General features: G+C 42.0%; 1 protein-coding gene across 1 annotated transcript in view; it reads left to right on the forward strand.

Annotated features, from left to right (window-relative positions):
* Positions 1-11,774, forward strand: part of stx8 (syntaxin 8) — a 100,091-nt gene that overhangs the window by 84,814 nt on the left and 3,503 nt on the right. The window lies entirely within an intron of this gene.

Below are 11,774 nucleotides of genomic sequence, written 5' to 3' on the forward strand. Positions count from 1 at the left end.
TAAATTTGACAGAAGGAATGCGCCTAGTGCTAACCAATGAAATTGTAGATGGGGTTTGAAGTTTTTTGTCTTAATTTTTTGCTAAAATGAAGAATTTTGGTTGGTTTATGACAAAGGAACCAGCACTTTTTGAAGGTTCAGTAATCAAACTTGAGATTTTTTTGTTTGTATATAATATTAGGAGGAGAATAGTGATTAACTTGGGTTTTATTTTGTATGCTGAGTGAAACAAAACCACAACACTGTTTAAAACAGTAGAGTAGGCATCAGAGAACCATCAAACAGATTATTTATTTTGGCAGGTTTGTTGAAAATGGCGGATATAGTTGAACTTCAAACTTTAAAAATAATGTTTAAAGCAATAAATAGATCGTTACCAGAACATTTACAAAATTTGTTCAGATTGGAGGATGAGGACAAAATACTTAAACTTGATTTCAAACATACTTTTGCAAGGCTAAACATAAAACAAATGTGTATTTCTGTTACAGGTGTAAAATTATGGCATGGACAAAGCAAGGAACTGAAAAGTTGCACAAGTTTGTATCAGCTTAAGAAAATGTTTAAAAAAGAAAAGATAAGTGCCTACAAAAAAGAAGAAGGAGAAAGAGAAAAAAATAGATAGAAGAGTGGTATTTTTGTATGTTTTCTTGTTATAAATATATGTATAGATAGATTGGTGTTCAGTAAGTCAACGTAATGGTATTAACAGAGAGGGGCAGGTATCATAAGTTTTATTCTTCCTGCTCCTTTTCTTTCATGGTGATAATGTGTACTTCATGGGATTTTGTACAACATTATTAAGAATATATACCATGAATGGAATAAATGAAATGGAAAAAAAAAAAAAAAAGAGCTTCCAGCCCTTAAAAGCTTCATCCTCCTCAGTTTTGTTTTGACAGAAAAAAAACAACTGTTTCTCATCAGTCTTGTTAAAATAATTTGCGTCCTCCTTTTTTGGAGGTCACCTTGGCCTTTTGTCGTCTGTGAACCTTAAGCAGGCTGCATGACAAGGATATCGAGAGCTGGGGGGAAGTTCAGGGGGGGGTTGTCTTCGTCTAATTATGGCTTTTCGCTCCGATTTTTCTTACTGATGTGTCTGAAAATTGCTGTGATGGGATGAACCCGAGCAGAGACTCCTGGGTGGTCGTCCCGTCAGCGAGCACCAGCCGCCTCCGTCAGCATCGCTGTCACCGCCGAGCCCTAACCCTAATCTGTTTGGGAAGCGAGCGGCGTTATTGTCGCCCCCCCCTGAGACCCCTGAGGGGTCAGGAGTTGTTTAGTTCCCGGGACAGACGGGGACGGTCCGAGGGGTCAGAGCGGGCGCCGGCCGGGCCCTTCGGCACAGACCTTAAAGAGTGTGAGAGCCTTCGTAGGGCGTAATCAGTACTGGAGTTGAGGGGGGATGAGGGGGGATGGCATCCCCCCCTGAAATAAAAATGGTCAAAATCATCCCCCCTGTAAAACTGCCATCCCCCCTTTCCATCCCTTATGTCATTTCATCAATGAATGTGGTTTTACTGCTATTTCAACATTTAGAGTCATCACCAGAAAAATAACACCAGAAAAATAACTTATTTGACAATTTTCACCGGTTTCAAGTCAATTTTCACTTGAAATAAGTAGGAAAAATCTGCCAATGGGACAAGATTTATCTTCTCATTACAAGCAATAAAATCTTGTTCCACATGCAGATTTTTCTACTTATTTTAAGTGAAAATCTACTTGAAACAGGTGAAAATTGTTGTTTTTTCCAGTGATGAGTCTTGTTTTAAGTGTAATGAGATTTTTTTTACTAAAATGAGACATTTTAACTAGAAATAAGACAAATATTCTTGTTAAGATTTTGAGTTTTTGCAGTGATCTATTTTACTTATCCTGTGAAGGACAGAGTCATATTGATAAATTCAGAAAAGTGTTTTTTATTGTTGTGTTTTGATGTATTTGATGTAAGCCCAGTGGATATTTAAAGCTTACAGAAGGCTGCATTTAACTGCTGCTATGTCATTCCTGCAGTATTTCTGCAGGTGTTTTGGTCACTGCTATTATTTGTAATATATTATATTATTTGTAATCAGCACAAATTATCTGTCCCCATATGATCAAATCCACCATCCCCCCTGATTTTTTTTTACAACTCGAGTACTGGGCGTAATATATGCATCACTACAAACCTCACGGTTGCCATGGCGAGTCAGATCGACTCGATGACAGATGTTGGAACGGGATCAGTAAAATCCTGGTGTCTGAATCCAACTTGGCTCGGTTTTTTGCTCGGGTATCGTTTACACCCAAACAAAGATAACCGAGCTACGTTTTATTGTGTATTTGCTTTAAGCAGGAGGTTGTTAATGAGTCATCACAAGTGTCGGAGCACATGTTTTTCTGCTCCGGCGTTTACACATGTGCGAGTTATTAGCGGGAGAAGCCCGATAACACCTGACGTGCAACCTCTGCGTGAACAGCTTCCCTTCTAACGGGAAAACCGCGCTACAAGAATCAGCTACAGATTCGAAACAAACCGCCATAAATCATCTTGTTTGCTAGAAGAAAACCAGAGATGGACGACATGAATCAATAAGTGTAAGATTTACTAAGACATCTGGGCGCCGCTCTGCCGCTCTGCCGTACCACATGTCGTATCTTGGCAAAGACGTGAGCAGGCAGAGTAATTCAGCGTGGCTTAAATCTTTCCTTGTCTCTTCATCCTTGGGAAAGATGACCAATTAGGCAACAAAGGGGAATGCAGGAGGAGAGCCAAGGAATGACAGAAATGTAAACCGAAGGAGAAGAAGGCTGGGAAAAAAGACTCCACCGGTTGCTAAGTGACGGGAGACAACTTGAGTCGGAGAGGAGACCACTGACAGCTGTCCGAGCAGCCGCGGCGTTGAAAGCTGCTGGAAACTTTTAACCGACCTTCGCCGACCTTCACCGTGTGGAAATACTGGCTGAGGACGACCTTTGCCAACGTTTTCCACATCTCATGCGTGTTTGTGCATGAAAGCAATAAAATGATCTGATTGTTTGGAGTCTTAGGAAAATAAAACCCAGACAAACAACAGCATAACACGATTAAGAATAAAAGGAGGAGGTAATTTCAGCCAGGTGTGCAGACTTCTATAAAAGCAGACGAGGACACCTGAGGATTCACGGGGGCAAAATGTGAAGAGGGTTTAACCCCAAACGGGGGTGTTGACCTCCAGTTCTTCTGCTTCAACACGGAACCTCGGAAATCCACAAGACAAATAAGAGGAAGACTCAAGATTTCTAAAAACCATCAGAGATTTTAAATGTGAAGGTTTTCTGTCGCAGAAAAAATAGATGTTAGAGTTAAAAGGTTAGGATATCTCCATGGCTGATGTCGGCTAGGCACCTTGGCGTCTCTAGTGGCAATTTTCCACTAGTACCTACTCAGCCCATCTCGACTCGGTTTGGCGCTTTTCCATTAGGGGTCTAACGTGCAGAGTAGATACTTTTCTGTAACTATTCTGCCGAGGTTCTAAGCGGCTGAGTTGGCTGTATCTGACATCATCACACTACAGGCCACCGATTGGTCGGGGGGTTGGAGTCAGGCATCTGAGTCAGGATGTGACATCAGCGAAAGAACGACTCTGATGGAGCTTTTTGTTCACTTTATTCGACAGGCAATGGCAGCAGAAGTCTGTTCTGGTCCAACTCTGAGGGTCAGATGTTCATAAACCTGGTGGCTGAGGAGAGAATGAAAAAGGGATCTAGACGGAAGATAAGGAACGACCAGATCCACCAGGAGCTCTGTCACTTCATAGCTGCTCGCGGCTCCAGCGGACTTTTCAGCAGCGCCGAGACAAACGAACAAAAAAAAAAAAGCATCGCCGCTTGAAGTTTCTCTCATTTTTAAACTTAATATCGAACACAAGCCACAGATCCAGCAGCACATCTATCATCTCCTCCAGGTTCTACATCTTTAGTGTTGTTGTCTTCTTCCTTTAGATACACAATCAAATACGTCACAGCAGTTTCGCTCCAACCTCCTACTTCTGCTCCAGGAATAGTTATGGAAAAGAAACTTGGCCGAGTTGAGATGAGTAGAGCCGAGTAGGTTCTAGTGGAAAAGCGCCATAGATGTCTCTTTCTAACGTTTACGCCTGGCACTCCTCGTCAGTTACCGTTACAAGTTTTGCGTTGAGGTCAATGCGTTGCAAAGTGCTGCGAAGCAGTTCACCGCCAGGTCACTAGGGGGCGTTTCACGTTGGGTTTCGGAAGGATCTGTGACAGTCTCGGGAAATTCATCGGTCGGGTTTTTACTTTCCAGTTTTGCTTTTCTATGAGAGGACGTTGTTGGGACTGATGGATGTGGAACAGCTAATGTAGCGCTGGAAACTGAAGAAGCTGTGTGGGGAGGTCCGGATGCCTTCTGAATGAGTCGGGCAGAAATGCGAAGTGCCAGAAATTATACCGTACAGCAAACCAAACACAAACTCTGTTGCGTCAAAGCGTAGTCAGAAAAGGTTTGAAGTGAATCTGCGAAGCTTTGAACAGAAATATGACCCATTTCACGAGTACGAGGCGGGTCAGGCTTAAAGGAGCTTGAGGCAGGATTTATGAAAAAGATTCGTATACGTTTTAAGTTTTTCTAGTAATAATGTCAGATGAAGCGTACCAAACCAAAAAGAATGAGCCCTCTAGTGTATCTCTCCTTTGCCTTGAACAGGCTGTGTGCTGCAAAATGTGCTACAATTCTGGGCCCGAATTTCCTGCGCTGTCCTGCGGATGCAACGTCATGCACGTTCTCCCCGTTCTCCCGTGCCGGCTTCACCTTTGGCTGCAGTACCCCCGACGGCCGTCGTGGCGAATGGTGGCGCTAGAGAGTCTCATTTCTTAAAAGGAGCCTCATGCTCCTTTAAATATAATAGCACATTTTTGCCATTTTTTTCCCCCTCCCATCCTGTTTTTTTGAATCCGAAAAACAAGATTAAAAAAAGTTACTCTGAAATTCTTCCAAAACAGAGAAGCCAAGGAACGGCCGACGCAGGGATTAACTCATTAGCTTCTGGTCTAATTTAAAAGACGCTTTGTTTCCCGGTGCTGAAACAAACAGCAGGCCTCATTAATAACCCTGCCTCAGCGCCTGCCTCAGTCAAACACATATTTGTCAAAATATCAGCATTATATAATGCTCAGAGTGAATAAAATCTACTATTTGGCAAACCTTTAAAGACTGAATCTATAATGTTATTCAAAGTTTGTTGAAAGGATGATCCGTTTAGACATTCGGAACTATTTGGACCTAATAAACATTTGGGAATGCTGTGCGTCTGTTTTAGCGAGGCTAAATACTCTACCTGTAGTCGACTGCAGAGCATTTTTTTCCAGGGTGGTGACTGTAATGAAAACTGTAATATTTTCGTGTCCTGAGGGTAAAGGGCTTTGATGAAGTGTGAGTGAGCTCTTGCACATTTTTTTTTCCTCCGCTGCCATAGTATCATTGAAAAACAATGATTACCCTCTCCAGGCGGAATCAGAAACACATGCCTATCAACGTCTGCAATCTGCGGCAATAAAGCTTTTGTGACCAAAGATTGCATGTAAATTGCATTAAGTCATCAACAGAAGACTGGTGATATCCTGAAAGCGCACGGGCACGTCGGCCTCGCGCGACATCAAGGGCTCTCAGAAGAGGTGTTGAGGTATGTGGGCGTCTTACCTCTTCCAAACATATTCCCCCAAGTCCGATGAAGTCCCCTCCTTCCCTCGCGGTCTGTCTTTAATCATATTTGGAATTTCTCAGTTGCGTGACATTTGCCTTTTCATTTTTAATGTTAAAAAGATTTCATTTTTGTGCCGTTTAAGGTTTTGTCTTTAATAATCCATTTTTTCCATTTCCAAAAAAAAAAGAAGAAAAAAACAATAATAGTAATGCTGCAGGCACTATAACAGTTAACTGCTGGACCCTTACTAATGTTTTGTAACTATTACTAACCATTACTATCACTAACCGTTTCCAACTATTAATAACAGTTAATAACTATTACTAACCGTTACTATCTCTTAATAACTGTTATTGACCGTTACTATTAATAACCTTTACTAACTAATTAATAACTATTAATAACCGTTGCTATTACCCACCGAATAACTCTTAATAACTATTACTAACCGTTTCTAGCTATTAATAACCATTACTAACATTACTAATTATTAATTAGTAATGTTAATAACCGTTGCTGACTATTAATAACTGCTATTGACTGTTACTATTTATAACCGTTACTAATTAATAACTATTAATAACCATTACTACCTAATTAATAACTATTAATAACTGTCATTAACTAATTAATAACTATTAACCATCACTATTACCAACCGGTATTGAACATTACTAACTGTTAATAACTATCACTAACCGTTTCCAACTATTAATAACAGTTACTAACAGTTAATAACTATTACTAACCGTTACGATCTCTTAATAAGTATTAATAACCGTTACTAACTAATTAATAACTATTAATAACCGTTGCTATTAGCCACCGTTATTGAAAATGAATAACTCTTAATAACTATTACTAACCGTTTCTAACTATTAATACCCATTACTAATTATTAATTATTAATTAGTAATGTTAATAACCGTTGCTGACTATTAATAACTGTTAGTGACTGTTACTATTTATAACCGTTACTAATTAATAACTATTAATAACCATTACTACCTACTTAATAACTATTAATAACTGTCACTAACTAATGAATAACTATTAACTGTTATTAACTAATTAATAACTATTAACCATCGCTATTACCAACCGGTATTGAACATTACTAACTGTTAATAACTATCATTAACCGTTTCTAACTATTAATAACTGTTACTTATAGTTAATAACTATTAGTAACGTTACTAACCATTATTAATTATTAATAAGTATTAATAACATTACTATTATTAACTGTTATTCACCGTTACAAACTAATTGCTATTACCCACCGATATTGAACATTAGTAACTGTTAATATCTGTTACTGACTGTTACTAGCGATAAATAACTATCAATACCCATTACTAACTATTACTGACCGTTACTAACAACCACGGCAGTTGCTGCTGTTAGTGGATGCTGAAATCTTTCAAATCTTTTTTTTTTATCTGCGTATACCGAGTAGCTATGATGTCTTTAATTAGAGTAAACATGTTTTGAAAAATTATTTTGCTTCTTTTTAATTGATATAGCCCGGTTTACAACAAAAGTTATTTATAGAAACTTTACACCAGAGGCAAACAAGTTTCAGTTCAGTTGAGCATCCATCCATCCATCCATCCATCCATCCATCCATCCATCCATCCATCCATCCAATCTGATATCCATCCATCCATCCATCCATCCATCCATCCATCCATCCATCCATCCATCCATCCATCCATCCATCCATCCATCCATCCATCCATCCATCCATCCATCCAATCTGATATCCATCCATCCATCCATCCATCCATCCATCCATCCATCCATCCATCCATCCATCCATCCATCCATCCATCCATCCATCCATCCATCCATCCATCCATCCATCCATCCATCCACTCCTGCAGGCGAACTACAATCCCCAGTTAACATACAGTAAACGTTTTTATTTTTGGGCTGTAAGAGGATACCTGGAGAAAAGTCTCACAAGCATGAGGGGAACACCTGGAAAGGCCCTGACCTGCACTCAAACACAAAGAGAAACACCTCCAGCAGAGCCCAGAGGTTCTGGCTCGACCCTTTTGGGTCTCTGGGATGTCACAACAGCTCAGCCTTCAATGTTCCTTCAATGCTTTTGTTCTGAAACGATTCAAATGGTTTGAATTTGCAACGGAAAGATGACGAGGATTCAGCTGCTGCAACTCAATCATCTTCTACTTCAGGATCACAAGCCAAGTCAGACGGCCATGGTCTCTGGGAGGATAAACCCCCCCAAAGAGCCCAGAAACACAATCGTCTTGACTCTTTATTGCGTTCCCTTGGAAGTTGTCTGTCTCCCGATTGGTCCAGATGTGCTTCAGTGCTTCACTGCCATTGGCTGGACGGTGGAGTCGTCTAAGAGGCATCAATCTCCAGCATCCTCGAGCATCTGTTGGGTTGTTACATTTACAACTGGAGAGGAATTTCTTACCCCCCCCACCCCCCGCATCCTATACTTATGTATGAAATACAACGGTTTCAGATTTAAGGTCTTTGAAGTCATTTCCTCCAAGAGTTTCCTCCAAGGAATAATCCCAAGGTCTAGTACGAGATGTTAAAGAGTATAAACCTTTGTTTCTACAAGAATAAGAAGTGTATTAAAAAGGTCTGTTGGTACAGGAGCGTCTCTCCGTTCGTGTCGCCAACAGCGGTTGACGACTGAGTGTCGGATCTAAAGCTGAAAGTAGATGCAAAGTGAGGAGGGAAGTTCATGACGGCTGCTTCCGCTCACACTAGTCCAGTTCTTGGGAAGCAGGAACCACGAAGCTGACTAAACTCTGGAACTAGCTCATTCGGGAAATCATGACTGCTGGAATATTCCAGTATGAAGCATCTTCAGAAACGGAGGGTTGGTACGCCAAGGCCAAAAGCTGGTACTACTACTGCTACTACTGTCATTTAGCAGACGCTTTTATCCAAAGCAACTTACATCTGAGACACACACACACATCTGTGGAGCAATTAGGGTTAAGGCCTTGCTCAGGGGCCCAAGGTGGTTCATCTTGGTTGCCTTTTCCGGGGCTTGAACCTGGGATCTCTTAGACTCAAGCCAACCTCTGTAGCCACTAGACTACCACGCCCCAAAAGCTGGTACCCGAACCATTCTGGACCTGATCTGTGTGGTCTGTCTCCCGTCTGGTAGGCCCATAAGAGGGAAAACCCATGAGTCCGACTGGACCCTACGAGTAGGGATGGGAATCGAGAACCGGTTCTTGTTGAGAACCGGTTCCCAGTGTTTCAATTCCTTGGAATCGTTTGCCTTTTTCCCAAACGATTCCCTTATCGATTCCAGTCGGCACGAATGACGTCACCAAGCACGTGGCGCAACGTGCGCATTCACGCCCAGCAGGAAAACACGGGGACAAAGCGGCACAAACGCTGGAAAGTTTGGTTACATTTTACCAAAAAGGATGACAACAGGGCGACAATTCTTGCAATGTGGACATTTCAACAAAGGGGGGAAACTGTTAGGACTCGGCCGGCTGATGCGCTGGGAGCGCGGAGTCAGCCGGCGTGTGGTAAGGTATATTTATGGTTCCGCGTTACACCGACGCAGAGCCTACGGCGTAGGGTTCGCGGCTACACGCACCATACGGCGCGTGTCGCCGCGTACCCTACGCCGAGGGCTCTGCGTCGATTTAACGCGGAACCATAAATCATGCTTTAGAAGAGCTGCGCCACGCGGACGAGTCGGGCGCTCCGGCGGACAGCGGAGCTCCTGACACAGCTGCAGCTCGTCAGCTCATCTATGGAGAAGTTAAAGAGCATCTACCGCTAGATTCTCCTTTCATCAAGGCAGGGAAGAGTATCAGGCCATAGATGAATGTCACCAGCAGTGACTAAGTTTGTGGTGTTGAACATGTTACTGGACATTCTTGTGCAATTGCTACAAAATAATTTGTTGTTTTTAGTTAATTTCTACAGAAGAATATTTATTTTATTATTATTATTTTATATTAAAGGAGCTTGAGGCCGGATTGTGGCAAGATTTATGAAAAAAATCCGTATACATTTTAAGTTTTCTAGTAATAATGTCAGATGAAGCGTTCCAAACCCAAAAGAATGAGCCCTCTAGTGTATCTCTCCTTTGCCTTGAACAGGCTGTGTGCTGCAAAATGTGCTGCAATTCGGTCCCGAATTTCCCGCGCTGGGCTGTGGATGTGACGTCACATGACGCTGCATGCACGTTCTCCCCGTTCTCCCGTGCCGGCTTCACTGTTGGCTGCAGTACCCCCGACGGCCGTCGTGGTGAAGGGTGGCGCTAGAGAGTCTCATTTCTTAAAAGGAGCCTCAAGCTCCTTTAAATACATATTTTACTGTATATTACAAATCATTTTGTGGGGACCCCCTGGCACCATCGATGAGCCCAAGGCTGGGGGCATCTTAAGACCTCACTTATATTTTTTTGTTCAAAGATATAAAAGTTTTATATCTTTGAACAAAAAAGATCAGAGAAACAAAGAAATTGAAACAAAGAATCAATTTTAGTATCAACTTTATTTTATTAAAACAAAGTTGATACTAAAATTGTTTCGTCTCTTTTTTTCCAAATGAGAATCGATAAGAGAATCGAATCGTTAAGCAGAATCGAAAATGGAATCGGAATCGAAAAAACCTTATCAATTCCCATCCCTACCTACGAGTGTAAACTGGCCAACGAGCCTTCCCGTCAGGATCGGGACATCACCCGTTGGACCAGGAATTGGACCTTTTTCTGTTGTTCTTTTTGTAGTTTTGGCTTTAAAATCGATCGACAAGCAGACTGATCCAGTTGTTTTTATTTTACTTTTGTCTTTCCTATCCTTAATCTGCAATTTCTTTGCAATTTGGTTCTGAAACAGAAAAACCAAAACATCTTATGACAATCAGACTGACTGACGTGGCTTATGAACCCAAAAATCTAACGTTTCTTCTCTTTGTTCTTCTCTGCAAACTGATTTCATGTGTAACATCGTTGCAACATCTTAAAAGAACAAAAGAAAATGTCCCAGTGGCGGATTGTTTTGAGCCGTTCGGCAGTACGGATAATTCCCTACATATGAACTTTTAAATTAAACATTTTGGTACGAAGTGGTTCTCAAGTCTGCATGAAGGATGATTTGTGTAATTCAGATGTCCACCAAGTGGTGGCAGCAGCAGTCTGTGACGATCAGTCTTCCGTAGCATCTGGGAACAGAAAAAGAAGGCGGATGGAGACGGGGGTTGATCGTGGGTCCGGAGCATGAAACTGGACGAAGCATGAGGTCACGTGACGGGGACAGCTCCTTCAGCCAAAGTATCTGCAGAACAGCCGGCAGAATAAACCATTTCACGTGTTCTTGGTGGTGAAATAAGAAGCACTCGCGTTTAGCCGACGCTTGGTTCATACCAACGGCTGGTTGCTTCGCCAAGCGTGTTACCATGACGATTACGGATGAGTGAGTGATAGTGGCTAGCAACTGGCTTAGCCGACTGTCAATCAGGCATATTAGAAATAAATTCACCGCCATCAGAGTTGTCATGGATGTGAAATCAAATGATTGTGACCAAAACGGTTTCTTGAACCAGGCGGTAAATACATTTATTTCTGCTCTAAAGTTTTAAAACGGGTCGTTAAAGGCTGACTCTCTTTTGCAGCCAGCCTCTAGTGGTCGGTCGAGAAACTGCAACAAATCTTGGTTCCGGATTAGCCACAATGTTGACGTTAGATGGTTGGCGCTTGGTCTGAAGCAAGCGCCAACTATCTCTTCAGAAACAATGGGGTCATGTGACTTGATACTTGATCCATCATGGTCTGAATGGACGCTGAACAATCAGGACTTTAGTGTTTACATCTCAGAATCAACAGATGTCCGGACTAAAGGCTGAATTATGCTTCTGCGTCAAAATGGCGCCGTGCCTACGGCGTGTGGTTTGGATCGACGCAGAGGACTCGCCGTCACCTGCGGCGTCACTGACGTGCACCTCCAGAAAATTGTAACTACGCGTCGAGGAGACGCAGACCACACGCAGACGGAGAAGGATGTGATTGGTTCGTTTGAAAGTGAAGCATTTCCGGTTTCCGGTTTGAAGCAGTAGTGAACTTCCAGG

The sequence above is a fragment of the Cololabis saira genome, chromosome 1, assembly GCF_033807715.1.
Source record: "Cololabis saira isolate AMF1-May2022 chromosome 1, fColSai1.1, whole genome shotgun sequence".
Taxonomy (NCBI): domain Eukaryota; kingdom Metazoa; phylum Chordata; class Actinopteri; order Beloniformes; family Belonidae; genus Cololabis; species Cololabis saira.